The sequence below is a fragment of the Lissotriton vulgaris genome, chromosome 9 (assembly GCF_964263255.1).
Source record: "Lissotriton vulgaris chromosome 9, aLisVul1.2, whole genome shotgun sequence".
In the NCBI taxonomy this organism is placed as follows: domain Eukaryota; kingdom Metazoa; phylum Chordata; class Amphibia; order Caudata; family Salamandridae; genus Lissotriton; species Lissotriton vulgaris.
This window is the reverse complement of record NC_141697.1, coordinates 542,120,003-542,136,941: the sequence shown is the minus strand read 5'-3', so window position 1 is coordinate 542,136,941 and position 16,939 is coordinate 542,120,003.

Genomic DNA, 16,939 nt, shown 5'->3' with positions numbered 1-16,939 from the left:
GTGTTAAAATATCCCGTTATGGTGTTATTGCAATGAATGCAATTAAAACAGCGCATTGTGCCTTTATGTAATTCTTTTTTTAATTTTTTTATTTAAAGACCTTTATTGGTTGTTTCATAAGTCATACACAGCTCAAGCCTACAACCCGGAGGCCGGCCGCTCTTGTTGCCAAGAAGAAATGACAAATCATGTCTGGTACAACACAGCCATTCAGCCGACAGCCCGGAGGCCCGGCGCCGAGTTAACTCAAGGGTGTAAAGCATTAACATATGGGGTATCAACAGTAGGGTAATGTCAACGTGCATCCCTGGGGGAACCCTATGCTGCCCTGTAGTGTGCGCATCCCCCTTACCCTGTTCCGCAGCAACTGCCATCGGTGTCCCTAATAAGGTCTAAACAAAAACTCAGAAAACTAAAAAGAAACTCCCCCCGCCCTCTCCCCAATGCACATCTATCCCACACTATCCCCAACTGCCTAACACTGCCTGTATCTAAGTCTATTCTAGCCTGTCGAGTTATGAAATCAAGATAAACAAAGCTCATCTCTCTACGCCTAGGCCGAGTGCTATGGAATGTTCCTGCCCCAATCCCTCGCCTCCAAGCAACCGAGTGAAGTACTAAGTAGCAAAAAACTATGGCGACCCTACCCCTGCCCTCATGCCAACTAACCTCCCGTCCCCTTAGTCAACATCTAAGTCAGCTCTGTCAAGTCGGAAACTATTCCGCTTCGGTAGAATTTGACTCTTCCAACTGTGCTCTCTCCTCAACAGTCTCCACCTCCTCCGCTACGTCTGACTCTCCTGCCCGCAGGCGCGCCTGGTAAAGGTCCCAAAAGTTCTTTGGGCGACTGGTAGGTGGTAACAGCTCGCTGTAATGCTCTGATTGTGTGCAGCAATACAGCATATCGAGGGCCCATATTTTCACTGTTGGCAGCGGTCCTCTCATCCAGCATATCGCCAGTACGCGTCTGGCGATTAGCATTCCCATATCCGCGAGGCGCCTGACGGCCACCGGCAGAGGCTTGGAGTATCCCATTAGCGCCAGCGACGGATCCGGTTTCAAATCAATACCGAGAATCTCTTTCAATTCTGCGTGAACGTCCTCCCAGAATTTACTGATCCCAGGGCAAGTCCACGCCAGATGCAAAAAATCTGCAGCCTGCTCGTGGCAACGCTCGCATTCCGACGATTGCCGGAGGCCATACCTATGCAGTCGCTCTGGGATGTAATAAACCCTCTGGAGAAACTTAAAATGTACCAGTTTGTGCCTACCATTTAGCAATATCCTTTTTGTGCTCGTGCAGCAGTATCTCCACATGTCATCGTCTATGGTGATCAGCAAGTCTTTTTGCCAGGCCGACCTGGCTTTCATGTACTGGTTCTCTCTGTGTGTCATTGCCGTCTTATATAGGGCTGTGATGAGCTTGCGGGGCGACTCTGTCTTAATGACATATGTGAGTTCCGGAACCTCCGGTGGCTCCGCCAAATCAGGCCCCAACAATTCCAGAAGAGCGCTGCGGACCCTGTGGTACTGAAAATTTAATAACAGAGAGCTATGGGCCGTGCCCGTCGCCACCTGTTCCCACTTTTTAATCGTACCTACCAGGAATAAATCTCCCATTGTGGAGATGGCCAGGCTGTGCAGCGCTTGTACTACGCCACGCTCTGTAAGCGGCAAAAGCCAAATAGCCCATTCTATTGGCATGTGGAGCGAGTATAAGAGGACTCCTCCTTGCACCTGCAGGAGAGAGTGCCAAGCGTGATTCGTGGCAGTGACAGAGTCCAATATCCCAGTCCTGCCATCCATCGGTCTGCATATCGTGGCCGGCAGGGACAGCGGGTGTGTACCCAAGTATGGAGGTGCGCTGCCTGCGCCACCCTGTAGTACAGCTCAAGATCCGGGGCCGCCAGGCCACCCATGTCATATGGGACCGCACTCTGGGCTGCTTTCCGCCCAAGAAAGCTTAATCATAGGCTGTGTCAGAGTTTGAAAAAAAGCTTTCGACAGCACTATCGGTATGGGGCTGAACAGGAAGAGGAGTCTTGGCAGCACAACCATTTTCATGATGGCTATGCGCCCCTTGAGGGAGAGCGGGAGTCTGCACCAAGCGTCTATACCATCCACCAGCTTACTGCAGCCAACCCCATTATTTTCCCAAAGTAGAACCTCAGAATCAGTATGAATCCTGACCCCCAGATACCTGACCGGGTCACTGGACCACTGCAGTGGGAATTCCATGTCAAATTGACCCGTTACCGGAGTGAGCGGGAAGGCGAACGACTTCGACCAGTTGACTCTCAAACCAGGCAGAGCTCCAAAGCGAACCACCTCCCCGAATATGGAGGACAGGTTGTGCTCTGGGTCACGGACATACAGTAGGGTGACATCAGCGTATGTCAAAACTGCAATCTTGTAAGTCGGGAAATTGACTCCCTTGTGCCCATGATACTCACGTAAGGCACGGCCAGTGGCTCCGCCACTAAGTCATAAAGTAGCGGGGATAGTGGGCACCCCTTCCTCGTTCCTCTTCCGATCAGAATAGGATCGGTAACCAGGTATCCCAGACGAAGTCGCGCCGTGGGTTTGTGGTACAGAGCCCCTATCATCTGCAGAAATGGCTCACCCACCCCAAACCGCCGCAGAACCAGGGTCATGAATGGCCACTCAACCGAGTCGAAGGCCTTCTCCATATCCAAGAATACTGCAACTGCCTTCGTATCCTGCCGAATATGCTGCATGGCTCCCAGAACCGTTCGTATGTTATACGTCAAGTTTCTGCTGGGGATGAAACCAGCCTGCTCCGGTGCAACCAACCTGTGGGCCAGGAGAGCGAGGCGAGTCGCCAACACCTTAGCGTAAATCTTGGCATCCACGTTCAGCAATGAGAGGGGTCTGTACGAGCTGCACTCATTGGGGTCCTTCCCTGGCTTGAGTATGGTGACTATAAGTGCCTCCCTCATCGAAGGCGGCATGGCACCATCCACACAAATGTCATCAAACAGCTTCACTAGATGGGGGAGTAATTTATCTTGAAAGGCTTTGTAAAAAGCTACCGTCAGCCCATCAGCCCCTGGTGCGCTACTAGAGCGCATGCTCGCCAGAGCCTCCGTTATTTCATCCCTCTCTATTGGTAACATTAGAAATTCACAGTGAGTGTTAGTCAGCTGCGGCAAGTCGATATGATCCAGATAGTCAGTCGCCTCATCGGTGAGGTCACCCCCTTTAGCGGAGTAGAGATCCGAGTAGTAATCTCTAAATTCGTTCGCAATGTCTAGCTCTTCAGTCACCGTCCGCCCTTCCGAGGTCCGAAACTTCAAGATTAGAGACTTCCTCCTACTTCCCTTAAGTATTCTGGCTAGTAAAGAGCTTGCTCGTTCCCCCTCCCCATATGTGCGCGCAGTGGCATATTTCCCCATATGCTGCACCTCTCTGTCCGCCTCTTCATGATAGTTTGCGAGCAAAGTTTTGATTTCTTCAGTCACTGCATCACTAGGCGAGGTCTGCTGTCTTTGCTCAAGGGTCACTAACTGTCTTTCCAGTGCCATTAGCCGCTGTCGGATGGATTTTAGCACGCTAGAGTGCTTTGACATCGCTATTCCTCGAATATAGACTTTAAAGGCCTCCCACACTGTGTGAAGGCTGTTGACCGAGCCTATGTTTGCCTCGAAGAAGACGTCTATCTCCTCTGCCAATTCGCCCCTGAACACCGGGTCGAGCAGCGAGTAAGGCGGAAATCGATTTCTTAGGAGATTGCAGTACTAGCAAGAGAGGGGAGTGGTCAGACAACGTCCGAGGCAAGACTGTGCAGGAACTAATTCGGCCCACAATAGAGGAGGCTGCTAACCAGTAATCTATTCTGGTATGAATGTTATAGTAGGCAGAGTAATGGGTGAATCCCCCCTGCGTCCAGTGCCTAATCCTCCAAACATCTTCCAAGTCTAGAGTAATGATTGCCTGCTGTATCGCCTGCGCTACAGCCGAGGGCCTACGAAGTGGGCCTGCCGATCTATCTAGCGCTGGATCGAGCACCAAGTTCAGGTCTCCCCCCCACAATATTTGTGCGGCAGAGTAAGAGCGTGCAATAGACGTCACTTTCTGACAGAACTCCGGGAAGTCGTAATTCGGGCCATATACGTTGATTATCAACAGGTCAAAATACAGCCCCGCACAACGGGATATAACATAGCGTCCCTCAGTATCGGCAGACAATAGTGTCTGAGTTAGTTTTGATCTAGGGTTGACCAAAGTTAACACCCCCCTTGAGTGAGACGTGAAGCCTGCAGCAGCCATGTTACCCGCCCAACCTCTACTGAGCAGCATTCTACTCGAGAGGGGGAGGTGTGTCTCCTGTAGAAGGGCAAGATCTACCTGTTGTCTCTACAAGTAATTCAACACCTTCCTGAGCTTGCGGTGATCATTAAGGCCTCACACATTCCACGTGAGGGCCCGGAGTAAGGCCGGTGAATCGCTGCTATTCAACGCGGGTGTAGAAGTCATATAGGTCATACAAGTACAGTGCTAACATCAGGCAATCTTCTAGGGATGTAACAGATGATGTGCAAAAACAAAAATACAACAATCCCCTCCACTCTCCTTTCTGCAAAGGACAGCCCGCAAACAGACCCACCCCCGCCCACAGCTGACCTCCCCCAACCTGGCCATGCCGACCCCAAGTCCCTCCCATCCACCCTCAATCCCTCCTCTTAGCTTCATCGACTCAAGGGAGTCATTAGGGGGCATTGTGCGCGGGGGCCAAGGTTGTTATGCCACCGTCTGTCTGTGCTTACATGCACGATATCACGGAAGCCCCGCGTGCCCCCCGCCGTGGTTCCATAAGCGCACCAACCAGCAACAAGGAGCAATTAACAACTCCAAAGCATTATCAACATACAAATAGTGCACAAGTCAGCGCAGCCCCGCCAGCCAGGTAGGTGCCCCATTACAACGGCGCCACAGCAATTAATTACAAAGACATCGACAATCATTAACTCTATCAACTCAGACAAACTGTGGGGTTCAAACAGCAACTTGGGTCACCCCGCTGAGTAATGCCCCCATAATAACAGGACCACCCAGCAGATGCAACCCCGTCCGTGGGCGTGTTTCTGAGCGCATCAGTCCCGGGGGGCTAACCTCCCCTCTCGCCTTACCGCATTACATGTTCAGCTGTGATACGGCCTCTACTCCTGCTCATCCAGATGGCTGTCTTCTTCAGCGTCAGTACGCTGCTTCATGGCATCTCTGCGACGTTACTTCGCCCAATTCTTCAGGGCTTGTTGCAGGGCCAGAGGGTCCGTAAACAAGTGGGAATGGCCTTGTCTGTTTACCCTCAGTTTAGTAGGGTAAAGCATCGCATAATCCAGACCCTGTTCTCTGAGTTGTTTCTTATAGGGAGGAAAGTGCTTGCGAGCCTCCTGCACCCTGGCCGTGAAGTCCGGGTATAATGAGATTTACGAGCCCTCATATTGTAGTGTCTTCTTCTCTCTGGCTAGTCGCAGCGCAGTGTCCCTGTCCCTGTAATTGAGCAGCTTGGCGATTACAGGGCGAGGCGGTGCGCCCGGGCGCGGGCGTGGGCCAAGTGAGCGGTGCGCTCTCTCTACAATAAACACCTGAGAGAAAGATTCTTCTCCCAGCAAGGTGATCAGCAATTTCTCAACAAAACGCTCCATATTACCCGTCTGTGTTGTCTCGGGCAGGCCCGTGATTCTAATGTTGCACCGACGTGAGCGAGCCTCCAAATCTTCAGTTTTATCCTGCAACGCTTGCATCATTTTTTCCACTTTCTTTTGGTCCGTGCCGAGTTCCATCTGCGACTCTTCGACCTCCGTGAGTCTCCGCTCCGACATGTCTAGTCTCTCTGCATGCTTATCTATCCTCTCCGCCATCCTATCCATCCGGTAAGTCAGGGCATCGATCTTGGAGCCCAAGGCGGCCATGCTGGACTGTAGGCCTTTCTCCATGGCCAGCAGGATCGCCTTTATATCGTAGTGTCAGCGGCATCGTCGTCAGTTTGCATAGTATCGTTCTCTGCGGGATGCAGCTTCCTGCAACTTAGTCCACCGATGCCCAAAGAAGAGCTTAGATTGGGTTTTATCACCTTTCCCCATCGCGGGCGCAACACCAAACCGAGCTCCGCTTCTGGTACTGCTCCGGGCGTTGCGCTCCTGCTTGTCGCCAATGCCCGTATCCTCCAGGTCCTCCAGTCATTCACTGTTCTCACCCCTCAAAAGTTCGCATGCATTGTCTCCGACCGCCACCTTCCAGCTGACTCTTACCGGAGCAGTCCACTGTGGGTCTTACTGTGCCCCCATAATGAGCACCGAGCTCACCGCTTGTGGCAAGCGCGGCAACTCACTGTCACAACTCACAGAGCTTCTTCTGTTGTCTGTTTTCACCCCTCCCTTATCGTCATAGGCAGCCCATCAAGGTACCCAGGAAAGCGATTCAGTTGGTGTCCGACCAGGAGCACCAGCCACCGGTCTGTTCCTCCTTATGCCTGCACAATGGCGTCAGCCACTCTGTCCACCGACATCTGTGCCCGGGCTGGCGTGCGACATCAAGGTGTCCCGTCACAGCACCACAGGCAGGCCTCACCTCCGTCAGGCCCGACAGCACCAGGTGTCAAATGTGCTAGGCTGCCTCCCCCGCCTCAGGCCCGCAGTCGAATGTCCAGGCGCCACTCCGTATGTCGGATTAGGGTGTATGGGGTCCCCCACTTTGGCTCCTGACAGAAGCGCTTCGTATCTGCAACAAGCGCCGCCGCGCAACAATGGCCGCCGCCTCTTCGCACCCAGGCTCTCAGCGCAGATCAAGGAGGTCGCCGAGCGAGGAGCCCTCTTCCCCAGGCAGGCGGTCGGCAGTCCACGCCATCAATGCTGCCCCCCGGCTGGATTTAGCAATTGCCCAGTAACAATCGGGCCGGTACTTTCGGGGCCAGGGGTGGGCGGAGCTAATCAGCTGCACGCAGTGTGACATCCCCCGGCCCAGGGAGTCACTCCAGGTCGCTGCTCAGCGGGCCATCGCGTCCATCTACCAGACTCCGCTCCCTCGGCGCGATCACGGCGAAGCAGCAGCACCGGGACGACAGCGCCGGACTCCTCTGGTGTTCGCCGGTACAGGGGGCCAAGTCCCAGGCGTCAGAGATCTGGCTGCTGCAGGATAATTAAGGATATATGGGAACCACTATGCGGAGCACCGGGTTTTACCAGCCATCTTGGTAGCCGGCAAGCTCCGCCCCCGCCTTTATGAAAGTCTTGATCTTGGTTCTCTCTGGAGGCGAAATAAGTTCCTGTAAGTTCTTGCCTCTAGTATATGCAAAAGTGGGTTTAATGTGAAAAATTCCTTTAAAGTCAGCTTCATTTTCACGTAGTTTCCACCTTTTGTTAATTATGTGTTTTATCTGAATAGAACGTGCCGAGTATTTTGACATGTAGGTTGGTGTATTAGACTTAATCTGTGTTGATTTGTTGAAAAGTGACATGTGATCCTTTCCTGCCAGTCTAGTTAAACTGGCCTGTAGAATTTATTCAGGGTAACCGCGATCTATGAATCTTTGTTTGAACTGCAATGTCTTCATTTTTTCATTATCTGGATCAGAACATATTCTTTTTATTCTAGCAAATTGTAAGAATGGTAGGTTTCAGATGAGACTTCCAGGGTGAAAACTTGTAAAGTGGAGTGTGCTGTTCCTGTCCGTGGGTTTTGCATAAACCTCAGTTTGAAAGCTTGTATGGTTTGAATCCCTTTTAACACGAGCATCCAAATAATTAATCTGTGTATAACTGATGGTATGCGTGAATTGGATCCTGGGATTCCTGCAGTTCAATTGATTTATTAGATGCTCCAGTTGTTTTTGTGTTTTGGTCCATATTAGGAATATGTCATCAATGTACCTTGTGTATTGCGCAATACCAGATGCCCATTTAGTGTTGTTTGAAATGTAGTTGTCTTCAAATTTCGCCATGAATATATATTGGCATACGCCAGAGTTCCCGAAAACCCCATTGATGTGCCTGCCAATTGGGCATAAAAGTTGGATTGCCATCTAAAATAACTATGATGTAGACAAAAATGCAGTAGCTTTGACAGAAAGACTTTGTCAACATCAATGTCTTGCATCTTGAGTAAGGCCCACTCCACAGATTCAAGTCCTGCCTCATGTGGAATTGACGTATACAGAGCAGTTACGTCTATAGTATACAGGCACCAGTGTTCCTGGATGTACGGTTGAATGGTTTGCAGTTTTTGTAAAAAATCAGTTGTGTCTCGTGTGTATGTGCACCATTTCTGAACAAACTTCTGCAAGTAGTGATCCAGAAATCTTCCCAGTGGGTCAAAGAGTGACCCTCACCCTGATACGATTGGTCGGAAAGGCGAGTCAACTGGATTCTTGTGAATTTTGGGTATCACATATATTTTAGGTCTTCTTGGATTGTTCGTTGTCAAATACAGTTTACATTGTGTGTCTATGTGACCCATCTCCTCAGCTTCCTTCTATAAGTTTTGTAAAATGGTTTGTAGTTGTAAAGTTGGATCATTATCAAGTAACATGTAGGTTGCATTGACCGAGACATGTTCATTGACCTTATCGTTGTAATATGTTGTGTCCATCATAATAAGGGCCCCACCCTTGTCTGCTGGTTTAAATGTGAGGGCCGTGTTGTTGGCTATCGATCTATTACGTCTTTTGTCATGTTCATTAATATTTCGTGATTGATTTTTCTTGTAATTTAGTGTGGATAAATCCTTCTTCACTAGGTTCTCAAATGTATCGAGCATTTTGTGTGAAATTGGCACTTGAAAATAGCTCAGTAGTTTAAATACTGTGATTTCATCTCCTTGATCGTTGAAAGATGTTTCAACAACATTGGTGAAGTAATGCTTTAAGCGTAGTTCATGCATACATTTATAGAAATCAACCTCTGTCTCCAATCTGGTTGTGCAGGTAGTAGGAACAAATTACATGCCTTTGGTCAATAGGTTATATTGCTGCGTAGTGAGATTGACTGAGGATATATTGATGATTAAGGTTTGGTCTTGCTGCTGCACAAAGTTTTTACGCCCTTTTCCTCGCCTAGTTTTATTGCAGGTTCTATTGTTTTCAATTGGTTGAGTATTTGCGGGTTCCCACCTCTCCCCACATTCTGCTATTGTGTGGCTGAGGTGCCATGCCGCTGATGGCTCATGTACATAGCTAGACCAGGTTACCACAGTAAGTTGTGTTGTCGTGTCTGGTGGGTGGGCATGTTGCTTGGCATGTGTATGTGAGTTTGTAACATGTGCATTACCAGAGTTGTGACTTGCGAGTAGCATGGTTGTGGAGTTGGGGTGTGTCGTGTGTTCATTTGGTACTTGCCAACGAGCAGAGCATTTCCATAGATGCCATCCTGGAAGTGCTGGTTGATGATGGACAGTCGGAAGATGTAGGAATCATGCACAATGCCTGGGTAGTTGGCGACGACATTGGTGAAGAGTCCTCCGTGGTCCACTATTGCCTGCACATTGATGGAATGTGTGTGCTTTCTGTTGCGGTAATTGAGTGCAGTGTTGGCAGGGGGCACAAGTAGGACATGTGTGCAGTCAATTGCCCCCAACACGTGTGGGAAGCCAGCTATGGCGTAGAAGCCTTGCTTGGTCTCCAGCTGTTCCTGCGCAGTGTAGGGGAAGTGAAGGTACTGAGGTACCAAGCTGATGATCCAACATATATGGGACACATTTCTGACCCAAAACATAAGCACAGCCGGGATTGCGTTTGCAATATTATTTTCTTCAGTACATTTTCATCTTGTCCATTTTTACACCGTTATTTTAATCCATTTATAATCCACATGTTCACTTGAAATACTTTTAGTCTTCATGCAAGGAAACGCTATTTTGCCAAATTTCTAATGCTCCTGCTGGGCCATCCGAACCTCACTTCAAGAACACGACTGAAGCCAAATTCATCCAAAGCAGTTTAATAAAATCCAATGCATTTCGGGCCTCTGGGGCCCTTCGTCAGGGAAAACTAGAAACAACAATAACACATGTTTTAATGTGACAACCAATATGTGCACTTTTAACATTTCATGTTTAAAGTCGCCCGCTCTTCTTTATCTCAAACAGTTGCAGTAACTAAAATACATTCTGCCTAATATGTCGATCCTCACCAAACCCCGTACAGTTTCACATAGGTGTCTTCCTGTCTTTCAATAAACTAATTACCATACTTTCTCACGGACTGCTGTCCATCTCGATCTACTCCTTTTCTTATTCCCAGTCGAGTGAAACATAACCCTCCCAAAACTCTCCTCTCCCCTCCACATCATGCTCCCCAACCCTCCACGAAAATTTTTAACAACCTTTGCTTTCCGAGATGACATTTATTCATATTATTCGTTCTCAGCTCCTACCTGCTAGGAAGTAACCGTCCTCCTCACTCCATTCTGAATAATGTTTCTACTTTCCCAATCGATCTCCTACCTTTAAACTCCACTCTAGCCTCTCCTTGCAAGCAGCCCTCCCCCTCATCCCTACGTAATTAACACCTGTGTCTTTTAAAAAAACTCCCGGGCTTCCCTGGAAAACTGCAATTCCCATAATGCTTCCCAGTTTGACCATTGCAAAATTATTAAACACATTAGTGCAACTTTAAGCATTTACAAAAAGAAGGCTGGCATAATCTTCATCTTGTGTTTTGTCCCAATTGTATTGATGTGATGTCCTCATACTTCTGACACCGATTAATAAACTTGCTTTGTGAACTCCGATGTTTCGCCTTGCAGGGAAGCCCGGGAGTTTTTTTTAAAAGACACAGGTGTTAATTACGTAGGGATGAGGGGGAGGGCTGCTTGCAAGGAGAGGCTAGAGTGGAGTTTAAAGGTAGGAGATCGATTGGGAAAGTAGAAACATTATTCAGAATGGAGTGAGGAGGACGGTTACTTCCTAGCAGGTAGGAGCTGAGAACGAATAATATGAATAAATGTCATCTCGGAAAGCAAAGGTTGTTAAAAATGTTCGTGGAGGGTTGGGGAGCATGATGTGGAGGGGAGAGGAGAGTTTTGGGAGGGTTATGTTTCACTCGACTGGGAATAAGAAAAGGAGTAGATCGAGATGGACAGCAGTCCGTGAGAAAGTATGGTAATTAGTTTATTGAAAGACAGGAAGACACCTATGTGAAACTGTACGGGGTTTGGTGAGGATCGACATATTAGGCAGAATGTATTTTAGTTACTGCAACTGTTTGAGATAAAGAAGAGCGGGCGACTTTAAACATGAAATGTTAAAAGTGCACATATTGGTTGTCACATTAAAACATGTGTTATTGTTGTTTCTAGTTTTCCCTGACGAAGGGCCCCAGAGGCCCGAAATGCATTGGATTTTATTAAACTGCTTTGGATGAATTTGGCTTCAGTCGTGTTCTTGAAGTGAGGTTCGGATGGCCCAGCAGGAGCATTAGAAATTTGGCAAAATAGCGTTTCCTTGCATGAAGACTAAAAGTATTTCAAGTGAACATGTGGATTATAAATGGATTAAAATAACGGTGTAAAAATGGACAAGATGAAAATGTACTGAAGAAAATAATATTGCAAACGCAATCCCGGCTGTGCTTATGTTTTGGGTCAGAAATGTGTCCCATATATGTTGGAGTTTAGTTTCATACGTGCAGTTTGGGCTAGGCACGACACATTTTAGCACGCCATGACAAAATTGAAGTTTAGAATTTCGGAGAAACTAAGGTGAAATCAAAGGTGTGCAGCTCATACTAATATGATGTTTACCAAGCTGATGTTGCCATCCAAGACAGTTGTGAGGAACTTTGATAGGGCTGGCTGTGAGACTCCTCTGAAAGTTGTTGGTTGGAAGGTACCAGAGGCCAACAGATGCAGCACAGCCAGCAGCTTTGTCTGCGGAGGTATGTTGGTTGTCTGCTGTGTTGGTACCATCAGCCTGTGGGATATGATGTTCAGGATGCGGAAGATGGTTGTCCTTTTGAGCCTGTAGTGGGCACTGACATCCTCTGGTGTTAGGTCTGTGAGGCTGGTGCGTTTTCTGACGGTCCGCTGTCTTTGTATGTGCTGCCTCTCTGGTAGTCCAGGGAGGGGGTGGCTGGCCTGGGGGTGCTGGCGGTGGGTGTTGTGCCGCAAGCTGCATGATCAGTAGCTCCAAGGCATCTGTTGTTCTTCTGGTGTGGCTCTGGGCTGGGCTCCCTTTTATGGTGCAGGTTGTCATCCGACTTTACACCAGGTAGGAGCAGGTGTAAAATCTCTGCTGCTAACGTGCCTTATTGCATGTTTTGGGATCTTATCGCCTATTTGACTGGTTGTTGAGAATGTTGCGAAGTGGTGTTTTTGCAGCTTTTTACACGGGTATGCCTACCCTTCATATCATTAGCGTTAGTTGCCAGGGTCATCTGTGGCAATGTTTTTGTGGCTGCTATCGCAGGTAAGCTGCTGATATGGGCTGTTAAAATCTCTGCTGCTAGCACGCCTTATCGCATGTTTTGGGATCTTATCGCCTATCTGGCTGGTTGTTGAGAATGTTGCGAAGTGGTGTTTTTGCAGCTTTTTACAACGGTATGCCTACTCTGCATATCATTAGCTTTAGTTGCCGGGGTCATCTGTGGCAATGTTTTTTGCGGCTGCTATCGCAGGTAAGCTGGTGATATGGGCTGTTAGCACCAGCTTGTGAATGGGTCGATACATTTATTGCTACTTTGGCTGCGATAAAGTGCAGATAACTCTGTGATACGTCCTTGAGAATATGCCCCTGTGTATGTGAGTAAGTGTGAGAATGAGAATGAGTGAGTGAAAAAAGTGTGTGAGCCTAAGAGAGACCGTGTGAGTGTGTAGACTGTGTGTGTCTGTGTGTGTTATGCTAGCAACTTTGCCACTGAATCTGGCATGTTGAAGGTAATTATTTGCTTATACAGAGACACCCCCGGCAGTATGCCAGTGCTTGCTTACTGGAGGTAATTTGTGGCTTAAGAAAGGGCGCCAATGGCTAAATGCGAGCCAGGGTATTTTAGAGGTATTTCTTGGTACATGGTTTACCGATGGCTAATTGCTGACACTAGCACATTAGAGGTAATTCTTTGCTAAGGGAGGACAACAATGCCATATGGGTGGGGGAATCAGGGGTGGAGAACAGACAACCATGACAAAATTCTGGCCCAGACGTAAGGGAAAGAATTTTGAACATATGGGTCACCCCGGTATGTGGAAGGTATCAATGAACAATTCTGGCACTGGAATGTTGTAGTTGGATGCCGGCATAAGCAGGACAGCCGTGGCATATGAGAGGCACCTATGACAGAATGCTGACCTTAGCACACTGGAGATAATTTTTGACAAAAGCGACACACCCATATCACAATTTGAAAAAAATGGGGTCAACTCCTCTGGAGAGTTAGGCTTAATTGGAACACCATGAAGGTACATAAATGTTTAATGAGTGCTCTTTGAGAGCCCATGGCTATTTAGCAAATTTATGGGGCAATTGTTCTTTTGAATGCACTGTTGCACTCAATTGTTTTGCAAAGTTTTCTCAGAGAGAATGTCGAGATGGCCCGCTAGATTTCAAGGCACGTAACTACCGCTTTGAAAGATAGCCAAAGATGATCTTGGGATGACTACTGAATGAAGAGTAGGAAAATGTCTCTCTGAAGTAAAAAACAGGAGTGGCAAAGTATGCATGTGTTTTAGTAGGCGTGGCATAGTAAAAACATTTTCAGAAGCAGTGTGCTTGTCTTGGGAGGTGAACTCCCCTTAAAGTTTTGAGGTCTTGGATGAGGAACGAGAAGAGAAGGTCATATATCACCAATGATTTTGCTACAGATATCGACTAGACATGGGCAAAAAGGTGAACTCTTTTGGGCTTGACATATGGTGGGTGGATTGGGCGACTGGGAGAATGTGTCTGTCAAATGTCACCTGTCCTTAGCATCATGTGGAAAAAAACTGTGTGCAAGGCAAGATGGTGAGGGTACCCAGGGTGGATTTATTTTTCTTCCTCTCCCCTGCCTTTGTTCCCCATCTCAAAGGATGTCAATTAGGTCACAATATTCCCAGACAGACTGATGAGGGGAAAATGAGCTCTTAGAAGTCACACATCCCATCTGAATAACATTTGTGACACAAATCATTCAGCTGAGATGACTGACTTGTGGGAATGTGTGTTTCTTTCATAATATTGTTTATGTTAGGCTGTCTTAAAATCAAAGTGTCTGACACAGTATTACTAATTTTATTGTGTAACTTCCCTTTAATGTGTCAATAATTGACACTCGTCAGTCTTTCGTTTCCAACTGCTTCAGAAACTACTTTGATTTATTTGTCAGAACTGAAAAATGTGAAGTGAAAATCAAAAGGTAACTGTGTGGTTGTGCCCTAGTCAGTAGCTAATATAAAGGCCCAAAATACAGCCAATGGTAGCTAGACTCACTCTCACCTTTCAAATAAAATCATGTTAGTAGTAACTCTTTAGGGCAGTCATGTTCCTATCAAAGTATTAAGGTTTTCCTCTAGTATGTAAATAGCCCCACTCCCTCCTGTATGTTGTATATACCCCCATACTGTATTCCTTATTATGACAAGAAAAGCCAACGTACACGTTTGTCTTGTGGTGGTCATTTGTTGGCCGCAGTTTATTAGGAATAATAGGAAACATGTATATACTTTGCATCAGTCTATGTCATCACAACTTCCTTGGTATTGTCTCTTAGCCCTTCTGGGTCATTTCCTTTGCTAGGTTGGATTTTTGCGCCCCATTTGCGCAGGGAGGGAGTAGCTTCTGTCCCGGAGTTAGGCCATCTCGCTACCTTGTCCCACTGACTTTGTTGTGCCCTGCCATCGGGCGGGCACTGGGCTGCTATAGGCGTCTCCGTTTGCTACCCCCCCTATTCGGTAGGCCAAGTTAGCCAGCAGTGAGGCATCCCAGAGTAGGTGGTCCTACACACCTGTCCTTAGGCCAACTCAACCCAGCCATGAGGCATCTGAAGGTGAGTGGACCTATTCTGGCACACCGCCCTCCAGTGTGCCTCCGTACCAACCGCTATCAGCGTAGTTCTTCGCTACGTCTTGCTTCTTCCTCAGCTCTGCGACATTGCTGTTCCTTAGGAGTGGGTCAAGATTGGGCTTCGCCGTCGTTGCCTTTCCCCCCCCTCTCTGTGAACATAGGAGCTTGCCTGGGGGAGCAGTGCTTATATGCCCCCCCCCCCGATTCGCATTCCCCTCCCTGTAGGCCCCTCTTTCCATCCCGCCATGTCCCCATTGGCCGGGGTGTTTGCGCCACTCCGGTGGCCGCTGCGGGGAAAAAAAAGGGGGGGTGCTTCTTTGGCCTTTTCCTTTTCACCCCAAACACCGCCCCAACTAGTTTGCCTGGGGGGGGGGGGGGGGGGGCACGGCGCTGGTTATGGCGCCGGCTCTCGAGCCCCCTTCGGGAGCAGCCTCTGCTATAACCCCTGCACTCTGCCCCACTCCCTACTGTATGTCGTATATACCCCCATACTGTATTCCTTATTATGACAAGAAAAGCCAACGTACACGTTTGTCTTGTGGTGGTCATTTGTTGGCCGCAGTTTATTAGGAATACAAGGAAATATGTATACACTTTGCATCAGTTTATGTCATCACAACTTCCTTGGTATTGTCTCTTGGCCCTTCTGGGTCGTTTCCTTTGGTAGGTTGAATTTTTGCACCCCGTTTGCGCGGGAAGGGAGTAGCTTCTGTCCCGGAGTTAGGCCATCTCGCTACCTTGCCCGACTGACTTTGTTGTGCCCTGCCGTCCGGCTGTCAGGAATGGCTTCTTGGTGGGGCATTCACGGTTAGTTTCCCCCATCATCAAGTATTCTATGTTTGCAAAGACCCTTTGCTCCTCAATAGCTTGGTGCGCTTTGGTTACAAATTATCGCTGGAAGCAGGTCAGGCACTTCCCTGTTGCCACTGATTGCCCTAGGGGTTAGCGTTCTAGTGCACCCAGTGATTTTAGGCACAGCTGTATTGTGAAGCGCGAGTGTTTATCTAACGTCGCACTTCAACCGTCCATTTTCGTGAGGCGGACGTCAGTTCGCGCTCTCCTGTTCCGTTTTTCCAGAGTACTCTATTCCCCGTTATTTTCCTGGCTTCGACAGTTCTTTGTAGTCAGGCTCCTGTGAGCTGTCAGTTTAGTTTGCTCTTCGTGAAGAGATCTGAGCAGGCGTTTACTTGCGCTGCTTCCCGTTTCAGCCTCCCAGAGTTTGCCGACAGAGAGCCTCGTCAGAGTGAGCCAGCAGCGGTGACAGCATTCCTCCCCTCAGGCTCCATTATCCAGAGGCATCATTCACCGAGCAGTTTGGTGAGACCTTTCCTTTTGAGAGCGCTCGATATTTATAAGGAATTTTGCCTACGCTACTTAGTATTCAAAGACTATCTATTCAGAGACTTATTATTGTTTTGTTATTTCGCTGCAGTTAGGACTTCGAACCTAAAAATTAAAGTCTCAGTCATGAAGGATTATTTGCTCATGAGGAAATGAGTATTTCGAGAAGTCCTTCATTATTTTGAACACTTTGACAATTCATTCAGGAGTTGAAGCAGCAATTTGTTAATCTGGAGCGCCCTCTGCTGACCTATATTGGCGCCACCTTTGGAACTGAACATTTTAGACATTGGCATTTGGAATTTAGTTGGAGCACAGAAACCAGTGAACTCTTCTTCTGACAGTCTCAACAAGTAGATAAAAATATATATATATATTCTTGTGTACCACCTTTATTCTGCAGACTCCTCATCTTCTTAGAATTCCATATTCGCTGATGTTCTTTGCAGTAATGCTCCATCTAGAGATTCACTAGAGAGAGGCTAACTCCCACACTAAGTCAGGTAATTGAAAAGAGAGAGAGAGTGAATTTTAGATTAAACTGTTTAACTATGTGCTGGAACTTAGTAATGTTTTGTTAAATCTCGTAGGAAGAACACTCATC